Genomic DNA, 12,491 nt, shown 5'->3' with positions numbered 1-12,491 from the left:
CTTGCAAGAAGTGAGGGATGGGCCCTTTAGCCAAATACAAGCCTGTTATTTATATGAATATAGTGAAGGTATCAACCATTAGGTCTTAACACTTTAGGCACATATGTCCCCATGTCATAAACAAGTATCCCATGCTTTAATTCTTTTGAATAAACTAATGGAAAAGCCATACTCTTCTTCTTTTTGTGCAAATCTCGAAAATTGCATAAATCAGAGGAAAGTTAGTTTAAATTTTATAAACTCAAGGTTTATAAAATATAAACTTTGTCTTTTGAGTAAAAGACAAAAGGTTTTCAACTAGTCCAAAAAAATTTGCGCATGACTTATTAATTCATACCACATGAAATAATATAATGTTACTTGCTAATGAAAATTATTATTTCCATGAAACAAATAATTTCCAATTTAATTATAAGAGTTTTATTGAATATTTATTAAAATCGATTTCCAATAAATAATCAATTGTATCAAGTTGTTGTTAGTGTGACCCATTAGTATCAAAGGTTATTTATCAATATTAATTTAATATGACTCTTGAGCATACTAGACCTATCATGGGTGGCTATCTCACCTCTGGTTACTTATGGTTACACATTCTATGGAGGTTAGCTGGTTGCAAGATTGTATTTTATGAGAGGACTAGTGGGTAGTAGTGAGTTGTATGATTGATGTTATCTGTATTATGTTCCTACTTGATCCTTAATTGTTCACATGCCATCATGTTGTGTTTGGTTTGGGTTGAGGCGGTCCTGCTTTGTGTTGATTAGACTCGACATGTTTTGATTTGTTACTTTATCCGTTTGTGTTGTGGTATTTTGGGGGAATCTCACTAGGATTTATGCTTATCTATTTTTTTTCTTTTTGTTTTAGGTATCATCGGTGTCTATAGTAAGGTGAAGGCGGCACAGTACACACACATCAACAACATTGAGGATTCCGTGTTTTCTATAAAAAATTGATTTTAAATAAATATAATTTGGAGTAAATGTTTTTCTTAATAATGAATTTATAAATTAGAAAGATTTACCTAAAAAAAATGACTAATTTCGGTTTAAAAATGGGATGTTACAAGTTGGTATCTAAGCTCTGGTTTGAGTGAATTGGTGGAACACTTTTGTGAATCTAGTCTGAAACTGGGATCCAAGAATTTTTGCAAAGTGTTTTTGAAAGAAATAATTTATAATAAAAGGGTTAGGCTACGGACATGGGATCGGTCTCTTGTCATGTTGTTTTTTTATTGTTGGCTTGAGATCGGGAACGTGGGCCTTGATTTAACTTTGACTTTTTTAGGAGGATACGGTGTGTACAGTTAGACAGAGCCTGAACATGATAGTGGTTCCCAAAATTCCCATACTTGTTATGTTTGTTGAGTCTAGATTTTGATGATATATGAATTGTTAGAAAAGCATGCTAGTGGATAAGGTTCTTTTTGAAATTGTTGTATAGAAATGCCTGATGTGATACCTTCTGATTTAGGGAGTTGCTTACCGGATATATGCTTTTGATTATGTGATTGATGCGTGTATGTTGATTACTTGTATATGATTGGGATTGAATAGCCTTAGAATGATCGACTTGTCCTTACTTCCTATCCCTTGTTTGGTTGTGGATTTAGGGCAGAGATGATTATTCAACACTCTATCTGACCCCGTATTGTGTACAACAAGTCAACAACCATGCACAAAAGCAACTAGTGGTGCAGGAGCGATGATAATCCTAGGAAGAGTACCTATGCAGTCAGTTGTAGCTCTCATGAGAATCGAGTGTTAGCACACCTAGAAGTGGCTTAGTGCAATGCCTTAGAACCTTGGAATGAATTCTAAATCAACTATGGATAGGTGTGGAAGGTAGTATGGGACAGTACTACTGAAAGCACTAGATACGTATGAGATCCAGGAGGAATTTTGAGAATGATAAGGAACTAATAGGAGTAGGTCCTAGTGTGTTGAACACTGTATTGTGATGTCTGATCTTTCTTTGATGTATTTTCAGTATGACGACTATTGAAGGTTCAGGAGTAGGAGCTAGCGATACTGGGAGACCACGTCTGAGTGAAAAATTGATTCGTGGGATCATTGCTACAAAGTGGCTGAGGCGATCAAGGAGATTACACCGGAGTTGTTCGGGATGGTCAAGACTGCCATGATTGAGTTTTTCGAAGATCATTATGCTACACTTTCTGAGGTTGTTGTCGTTGAAGCTACCACGACTGTTGCTTCCATTAGGGATCTAGGAGAGAGAGCTTTATCAAGACATTGATAATACAAAGCCCCCAGAGTTTGATGGGGTCTTGGACCTGGTTGTGGCGATGAAATGGCTGTCTGATGTAGAGGGTTGTTTATTCACGTGTTCTTCTCCGGATGACCAAAAGGTCAAGTGTGCCCTGAACCTCCTCAATTTGGGGGCAAGGGATTGGTGGAGGCTGGTGAGTAGTTCTTATACCCCTAAGCAGAGGGTCGTGACGACTTGGGATCAGTTCTCAAAAATGTTTTGTGCAAGGTATGTTCCCATGGTAGAGAGGGAGAGATTGGATCATGAGTATTTGCATTTGAGGCAAACAACTTAGTCGGTGACAGAGATCACCAAGATGTTCACTGAGAGGGCTTTGTTCAGTTCTGAGTTTGCTGCTTCAGAGCAGGCTCAAATGACTCGGTATTTAAGGATGATTACAGAGGATATTTGATGGTTCATGTCCACCTAATGCTATGGTTTTCTCGCTGAGCTTCAGGACATCGCTAGGAGGTGAGAGATTGAGATAGAGATCCAGGAAAAGGAGCACTGCCTGGCTTCAGATCAGTCCCAGCCTGCAGCGAAGCAGTTCAAGTCCACCGGCCATAATTTAGGATCAGTTGGAGGGAGGCAATTATCTTTTGTATGTCACAGGTGTGGCGAGGAGGGTCATTTTGGTAGAGATTGCAGGTGGAGTGTGCGAGTTTGATTCTATTATGGTAAGGAAGGCCACATCAGACCTCACTGTCCTTTTCTCAGTGAGGTGTTGGATACTAAACCCTTAGCTTGGCAGTTACCCGATGATTGTCATGGGAACGTCGGGGTCCAGAGGATCGATACTTGATTTGGCAGTTCTTCTATTAAGCAATTGGGGTAGTATTTGTATAATTGCTATTTGTGTTTCAAGGTTCATTTGTAATTATGGATGATTAGTTATATGGAATTATCTTATTAGCTCTATTTTAATTGAATTCTTCTTATGAATGGATCAATTATCTTTGTCCTCAATTGTATGCATGTTGGAATTTGTGAATGTTGTGTGGGTTTAGATTCTCTTATGTATGTGGATATTAGTGGTTGGGATCAAGTAATAGAGTCCGAGTTAGTTTGGGTACCGAGGGACTACAAAGTTCTCAGTTTCTAGCATGTTTCAAATGGGGAAGAGTGGAACCTCGCAACAGGAAGACCTTGAGCCAAGAATCGATCCTCAGTCAGACTTCTCTAAGTTCTAGAGTTTTGCGTAACTACTAAATCTTCTGGTTTCGCAATAAGATCACCATCAGCTATTGGGGTTTCCCTTCGATTCGTATTAGTTTTAGTTGTGATAACATCTGTAGGACGTGCTTGTGCTTATACCCTAGGGTGTTAGGAGCTCAAGTTGAGGGTTTACTTGTCTGTTATCGTCTAATTGGGGGTTAGACCAAGTGTTGATTGTGGATAGCTTAGCTGGGCTGTCAAAGCCGAGCATGAGTGTTGTCTATTTTAGAATGTGATTAGTTACTTTTCATTGTGGTACTTCCCCTTTTTTGTGGGGTTGCATGCCGGTGTTTGGCCGAGAAGCTTTGGAACCGATTAATTCTGCAAAATTTCATTCATCTTTGTTGTAGTGGGGGAGTGCGTCATGAAGTGGAAGCGAGCGCTAATTTTGAGGATGAAAATTAATTTAAGTGGGGGACAATTGTAACATTCTGTTTAAAATAAAATAAAATAAATAAGTAAATAATACATGAATAATAACCCTAATACCCCGAAATGTATTTTTATATATTTATTTTATTTTAGCCCTAAATCCATAATAATTTATCAGAATGTTAGCTATAAGGAGTTAAATGTTATTAATTCGGGAATTTGGGGTCTATTTTGTAAGAATTGGACTTGAAATGCAAAGAATTTTGTAGAATAGGGGTTGTTTGGTAAATTATGGATTTAATTTGAAAAAGAATTAAAAGGGAGGTACTGAAAGTGTAAAATGGATATAAGTTTGAAATGGAGGAGGCGGGGCTAAAATCCATCACCCCTCCCATTGTTCCCTCGTTTAAGAACGCAACACCCCAAACCCTAACCCTAAAGTCTTGCAGTCGCCACCCTTATTGATGGGTTTTGAGCATTCTAACACTTCCTAAGTGTACATGCAACCCTAATAACCTTGGATCTATGTTTGTCTAATTATCATGCAAAGTTGAATTCCAAGGTTATATTCCTATCTAGCATACATGGGGAACAATTTTAACTTAAAGTATAGATAGAATAACTTACCTTGTTGTTGTTTGTGTTCCTTGAAACATTGTGAGTCTAGCACCCCAAGTGTGATGCCTCAAATGCTTCACACAACACCAAATGCTCTTGGAAGAACTTATGAGAGAACACACACTTCTCAAAATCGGCCAAGCCCTCTTGTTTCTTAGTGTAGTCGATTTTAGGTGGAGAACATGTTTCTTATATAGTGTTGACACATCTAGGGTTAAACCCTAATGTGTCATGACTCTTCATTTCCATGACCCATGGGTTTGTAACTCCCATGGAGCATCCATGTAGCATCCTATGGGTAAACCCAACTTAATAATCCATGGAGCCTCTTAGCCCACTATACAAGATATGGATGATTTACATAATCAACCCATATATTTAATTAGTTATCTTTTGATCACATAATTAATTCTAAATTAATTCTTGATCAAACTAATCAAATAATATTATTAATATATTAGAACTTATAATATATTAATAATCTCCAAGTGTTATTTCTCTCATTTAGTCTATCCAATTGCACGGTGCCATGCAACCCAAATGGACCATGCCGGGTCGGGTCAAGTACATACCAGAAATAGTTATGGACTTAGACACCTTATCCAACAGTCTCCCACTTGGATAAGTCTAATAACTATTACTGCAAGTATGACTTCAGGAACCGATCGACAATCGTAGCTCTTTACAAGGTTTCTCGGAACTGAGAAGATGATGGTACGCCATTTAAGATAAGTGATCATATAATCCTCTGTTCTAGATATCAGTCGGACAAATACACGGAACAATGTCTTACTTATTGTCCAACAGTTTGTTTCCCGATTTCCGATTTGTTCGACAAAGAACTTAATTGAACACATCAACTTAGTTCTGACCGGGCCCGGTACATAGGTCAAAACAAAATCATCGAGGGGCCCAGATATCAGCTTCTAATCCAAGAAGGAACAGATAAACTTCGACTCATATGTTTGTTCTACCACTCATTGAATTACACACAAGAGCACGATTTATAACATCGAGTTACCAATGCGTTTTTCGTACAATCAATGCATAACCAACTTGTAAGTAACAAGTCATATCTCTAGGTTTGAAGACTTATACGATATTACCGTCTCACGATCACTCGAGATAGAATTCCATGAAGTGATTCCAGTGAGCGTGGGTTAAGTCCAATGCTCAGAACTTTTGAGCACTCATGATTGCTGTAGCCTTGTCCAAGACCTCTACAACCAAACGTGACAGTCTTGATTCATATCTACTTCCGACATATGACCGACTGTGGAGGTTTGAATAATATGTTATACCAAACAAAAAATTATTCTGGAAGTCAAAACATGAAAAAGAAATATAGTAAACGATCGACAAGAGATAGCAACACTTTACTCATAAATAAAACACTTTTATTCATCATCAGATGTCAATTACACTTTACAAATTTCGAGGTTATCTAACTACTAAATCTAATATCATCCTTCAGCCCTATGCTCCGAGCATGCTGGAGATGCTTAACCTGAGTCAGTCCCTTCGTGAGGGGATCTGCCGGATTCTCATCTGATGATACCCACTTTGCCACGAGGAGTCCTTCTTCGATCCGATGTCTAATGAAATGGTATTTTCTGTCGATGTGTCTGGATCTCCCGTGATCCCTTGGTTCCTTGGCTAAGGCAACAGCACTTTCACTATCACAGAAAATTTCCATTGGCTCTTTAATAGCTGGTACAACTCCAAGGTCTCCAATGAAGTTCCTCAGCCATAACGCCTCCTTTGCCGCCTCGCTAGCTGCAATATACTCTGATTCACAAGTAGAATCTGCCACTGTCTCTTGCTTGGAACTCTTCCAAGAAATTGCTCCTCCATTTAGGGTAAAGACCCAGCCCGACTGAGAACGGAAGTTATCCCTATCAGTCTGGAAGCTAGCATCACTATACCCTACAACTCTCAAGTTATCACTCCCACCGAGGGTATGGACCCAGTCCTTAGTCCTTCGTAGGTACATGAGAATATTCTTTACCGCAGTCCAGTGTGCCTTGCCAGGGTTCCCCTGAAACCTGCTAACCATGTTCAGGGCAAAAGCTACATCAGGTCGAGTACACGTCATAGCATACATGATCGATCCTACAGCCGAAGCATAAGGAACTCGACTCATTTGTGCTATCTCAGCCTCAATGCTAGGGCTTTGTGTCTTACTCAGTTTGGCGTTACTCTGGATGGGCAACTCTCCTTTCTTGGAGTCTTGCATGCTGAATCTCTTCAGCACCTTATCCAAGTAGGTACTTTGACTAAGTCCAATTAGTCTTTTACTCCGATCTCTCAAGATCCTTATCCCTAAAATATAGGCAGCTTCACCAAGGTCCTTCATAGCAAAACACTTTCCAAGCCAGGACTTTACTTCCTGCAGGGTTGGAATGTCGTTTCCTATGAGTAGTATGTCATCCACATACAATACCAAGAAGCTAACTATACTCCCACTAGCCTTGACATACACACAAGATTCATCTTCACTCCTAGAAAAGCCAAATTCCTTGACCTTTTCATCAAAGCAAAGATTCCATCTGCGAGGTGATTGCTTTAATCCATAAATGGACTTCTCAAGCTTACACACTCTATTAGGGTACTCGTTGCTGACAAAAACCCTCTGGCTGACTCAAGTAAACATCTTCAGCCAACTTTCCATTAAGGAAAGCGGTTTTGACATCCATTTGCCAAATTTCATAGTCATGAAATGCGGCTATGGCTAACAGAACCCGAATAGACTTAATCTTGGCTACCGGAGAAAAGGTCTCATCATAATCCACTCCAGGAATTTGAGAGAAGCCCTTTGCAACCAGTCTAGCCTTATAAGTGTGTACTTTACCATCCATGTCGGTCTTCTTCTTGAAGACCCATTTGCACCCTACAGTCTTTCGACCTGATACATTCTCAACCAAGTTCCAAACTTGATTGTCATACATGGATTGTATCTCGCTATCCATAGCCTCTTTCCATTTAGCAGACTCGGGGCCTGCCATGGCTTCCTCGTAGCTATTAGGGTCATCTTGACTTACTAGTGTCCCATCACTAATAAGTGTCTCACCTTCTGCAGTAATATGGAATCCATAGTAATGCTCAGGTGCACTCCTAACTCTCGTGGAACGCCTCAGAGGTACAAATTCGTCAATTGGCTCAACAGGAGTTTCCTCCTCAAGTTGAGGGCTAGATTTTGAAGTTCCATCACCACTTGACTCTTGAATTTCTTCAAGATCAATTTGCCTCCCACTGTCTCCTTGGCTTATAAACTCTCTTTCTCGAAAGACTCCTCTTCTTGCTACAAAGACCACATTGTCACTAGGTCTGTAGAAGAGGTAACCAAAGGATTGCTGTGGGTAGCCGATGAAAATACACCTCTCGCTTCGGGGTTCGAGCTTATCATGAGTCTCGCGTCTCACGAAAGCCTCGCAACCCCAAATCTTGATGTGGTCTAGTTTAGGTACTTTACCAGTCCACATCTCGTGAGGAGTTTTGGCAACTTTCTTTGTAGGGACTAGATTAAGGATATGGGTGGCAGTCTCTAAGGCATACCCCCAGAATGAGATTGGTAGCGAAGCTCGACTCATCATGGAACGAACCATGTCCAACAAGGTTCGATTACGTCTCTCAGCCACACCATTCAACTGTGGTGTCCTGGGAGGTGTCAATTGTGAGACAATCCCACATTCCCTTAGATAGTCGAGGAACTCTGAACTAAGATACTCACTACTCCGATCGGATCGAGGCATCTTAATGTTCCTGCCCAATTGATTCTCGACTTCCTGTTTAAATTCCTTAAACTTCTCGAAAGTCTCTGACTTATGCTTGATTAAGTAGACATACCCATATCTACTGTAATCATCAGTAAAAGTCAAATAATAACGATTAGCATCCCTTGTGGCATGTTTGAATGGCCCACACACATCCGTGTGTATAAGGTCCAACAAACCTTCACCCCTTTCACACGAGCCTGTGAAGGGTGACTTTGTTATTTTTCCAAGTAAGCTTGATTCGCAACTATCATCTGACTTTAGGTCAAATGACTCCAAGACTCCATCCTTTTGGAGTTGGCCTATGCGTTTCTTGCTTATATGTCCAAGACGACAATGCCATAATGATGCTTTATCCAAGTTATTATTATTAGTAGAATCAATACACAAAACATTATTTCCTAAGTTATCTATAACAGACACAGCTTCATACACACCATCACAAGGTAATGCTTTAAAATAAAGAACATTATTAAAGAAAGCATAAATAGAACCAACTTCATTATTAAACGAAAAGGTAAACCCTTGTTTGTACAAAGCATGAAAGGAAATAATATTTCTTGCCATTCCTGGCGAGTAACAACACTTATTCAAATCTAAACTAAACCCACTACTTAGTGATAAAGTATAAACTCCAATCTTTGTGACAGGTGAAGCTTTCCTATTCCCCATGATCATGGTTATTCTTCCTTGCTCCACATTCTTACTTCTTCTTAGTCCCTGCAAGTCACAACAAATATGAATACCACAATCGGTATCAAGGACCCAAGATTTAGAATGGGGTGAGTTATTAGAAATGATAGTGTAAATACCTGCATGGTTGGGTTTGACTTTCCCACCCTTCACATCCTGATGGTACTTTGGGTAGTTCCGCTTCCAATGAGCTTTTTCATGGCAATAGAAGCATTCAGCCTCTTTTGGGTCAGAAGAAGGAGTAATGAAACCTTTCTTGGTTCCACTTGAAGAAGAGCCATCAAGGGTCCGAGCCTTGGTACCCTTCGAAGATCTCTTTCTCTTCCTCCCTCAACTTTTCCCGATTGCCAAAACCGGAGTTGAGTTTGGAGTAGGAGTGATAGCAACCGACTTCCCCTTAAGACTTGTTTCTGCAGTCTTGAGAAGTCCCTGAAGTTTGCTGAGGGTGACCTCTTCCTTGTTCATGTGATATGTCATGTAGAATTGATCATAGCACGATGGTAAGGAGTGCAAAATGATATCTATTGCAAGCTCCTCAGGGAAGTTCACATTAAGCTTCAGCAAACGATCCACATACCTTTGCATTTTCTGCATGTGGCTCGTGACGGAATCTCCGTCCTTCATCATGGTTGTTATCATGGAGCAGATGATTTCGTACCTCTCTTGTCGTGCACTTTGATGGTATCTTTCCATCAAATCTTGGTGCATTTCATAAGGGTAGAAATCCTCATAGGACTTTTGGAGTTCTGCTATCATTATGGCCAACATGATGCAAGCCACCTTGGTTGCATCTCTGTCATGAGTATGAAAGTCAGCGATCTCCTGGGGAGTTGCAGTGGACTCATCAATTTCCTTAAGCTCCTTGTCAAGGACATATTCTTTGTCCTCGTAGCGGGTAATCATCCTGATGTTTCTGATCCATTCATTGAAGTTGGATCCATCAAAGGTGACTTTCCCACACAGACTTATAAGAGTAAAGGAGCCATTAGGATTCGAGCCAGAAGCATTATTTGAAGACATCTGAAAGAGGAGAACAGTTTAGTATAGATTTAAGAGAGTCCTTAATAAAACACCCAAATGTAATATTAAGGCTTGGATCCAATCACAATATAATATAACTTAGAAGAGGTATGCCGTAATCTAAGCTATACCATATTTGAAAGGTAGGTGAATGACGATTCACCAATTTCCACCACGAATACTGAAATATTAGACATTAGGTTTTATTGGTTTTTAGAAATTCCTAGATTCTTTGAGATTCAATGAACTTTTCAAAGGCATGTTTCAATCTCGAGGGTGCCCTCCAAGTTTTGTGACTGGGATACCGAGGATTACAAAACGAGGTGTGAAGTAACCATGCAAATCACTTGGTACCCTTAAAGTTTATCACTCAATCGATGTGCCGGTAAACCACACACGCTCCACCGATACTATAATAAACCTTAAGTCACCCTTTACCTACCTTGTTAAGTCCAAGTTAGTGTGCCGGTTAACCACACACGCTCCACCAACGACTTAGAAAAAGTGTAAAGTGTAATTTCATGGATTAGCACCTTATTCACATTTTCCTAAAGTAACTAAGATTGGGAATTTAATAAAACATTTAGTTACTTTATTATATTCATCATACTTTGAATGAGAATTTATAAGTCCTTGTCTTACCCGTTCGGCTAACGACCCTCCACCAGTCAAGCAAGCGGTGGGTGAGAGTAGACACCCATTAAGTCACTATTTTATAGGCAACAACCTTATACCCACCTTATAGACCGGCTTCGTGAATGAGGCGTACTAGCGGTAAGACGACTTTGTTCTTATACATATATATATATATATATATATATATATATATATATATATATATATATATATATATATAATTATTAAATCATCATAATATAAGTATAAGGGTTGAATTTTAACTTTTAAAATTCTAGGGGTTGGAACTAAAGTTTTAACTTAACTTTATTTGTTCCAAAACTTGAGGGCAAGTTTTGTAACTTTCAAAACTTTTCATTTCTTGTAACTTATGAGTTTAATAGAGTAATAAAATGAAGACTCTTAATTTTTCTAACTCTTGTGTTCTTTTAATGGTTTTAATTGAAGTGTGACTCTTGGTTTTCCATAACTTGAGGACAAGTTATGGACTCCATTAAAACACATTATGATCAAGAATTAATCTACCACATAGGTTACAAATAATTCCTATGATCATCTAAAACATCATAAGAACAAGAACATGAATATGAACTTATTCATAAATCAAAAATTACACTTAAAACTTTGTAATTTTGATAACTAGTTGTTGTAAATGAATTATCAAATACATTACACCATCTAAAACAAGTTTTTCAAGTACCAAAAAGTTTAGGGTAATGTTTCTAATTCATTTCCAGCAACTAAATCGAAATTCTGCAATCAGTCGACCCTACTCGCCGAGTGCATGAACTTACTCGCCGAGTTGGTTGAAGATACACATGAACTCGATGAGTCCCTCTTATGGACTCAACGAGTCCATTCGTGGACAACAAGATTTTCGACTTTTTTCAACTTTTAAGCACAAATAAAAAGCAAACAAGCCTAGGCTCTGATACCACTGATGGGTTTTGAGCATTCTAACACTTCCTAAGTGTACATGTAACCCTAATAACCTTGGATCTATGTTTGTCTAATTATCATGCAAAGTTGAATTCCAAGGTTATATTCCTATCTAGGATACATGCGGAACAATTTTAACTTAAAGTATAGATAGAATAACTTACCTTGTTGTTGTTTGTGTTCCTTGAAACCTTGTGAGCCTAGCACCCCAAGTGTGATGCCTCAAATGCTTCACACAACACCAAATGCTCTTGGAAGAACTTATGAGAGAACACACACTTCTCAAAATCGGCCAAGCCCTCTTGTTTCTTAGTGTAGCCGATTTTAGGTGGAGAACATGTTTCTTATATAGTGTTGACACATCTAGGGTTAAACCCTAATGTGTCATGACTCTTCATTTCCATGACCCATGGGTTTGTAACTCCCATGGAGCATCCATGGAGCATCCTATGGGTGGAACCCAACTTGATAATCCATGGAGCCTCTTAGCCCACTATACAAGATATGGATGATTTACATAATCAACCCATATATTTAATTAGTTATCTTTTGATCACATAATTAATTCTAAATTAATTCTTGATCAAACTAATCAAATAATATTATTAATATATTAGAACTTATAATATATTAATAATCTCCAAGTGTTATTTCTCTCATTTAGTCTATCCAATTGCACGGTGCCATGCAACCCAAATGGACCATGCCGGGTCGGGTCAAGTACATACCAGAAATAGTTATGGACTTAGACACCTTATCCAACACTTATCACTCTACACCTCCAGCCGTCGCCACCACCTTAAAGCTACCTTGGACCACCGAGCGACCACTACCGTCGACTTTCTCCGCCACGACGAAAGAGTTCAAGACCGAAGAGGAGTGGAGGGCAGCCTTCTAGTGTTGCTACTTTGTCGACTACCATTCGCTGCCAATGCCGCAAACTCCTTCGCCGCC

The sequence above is a fragment of the Lactuca saligna genome, chromosome 4, assembly GCF_052625555.1.
Source record: "Lactuca saligna cultivar CGN05327 chromosome 4, ASM5262555v1, whole genome shotgun sequence".
NCBI classification, from domain to species: domain Eukaryota; kingdom Viridiplantae; phylum Streptophyta; class Magnoliopsida; order Asterales; family Asteraceae; genus Lactuca; species Lactuca saligna.
Note: the sequence above shows the minus strand (reverse complement) of the source record.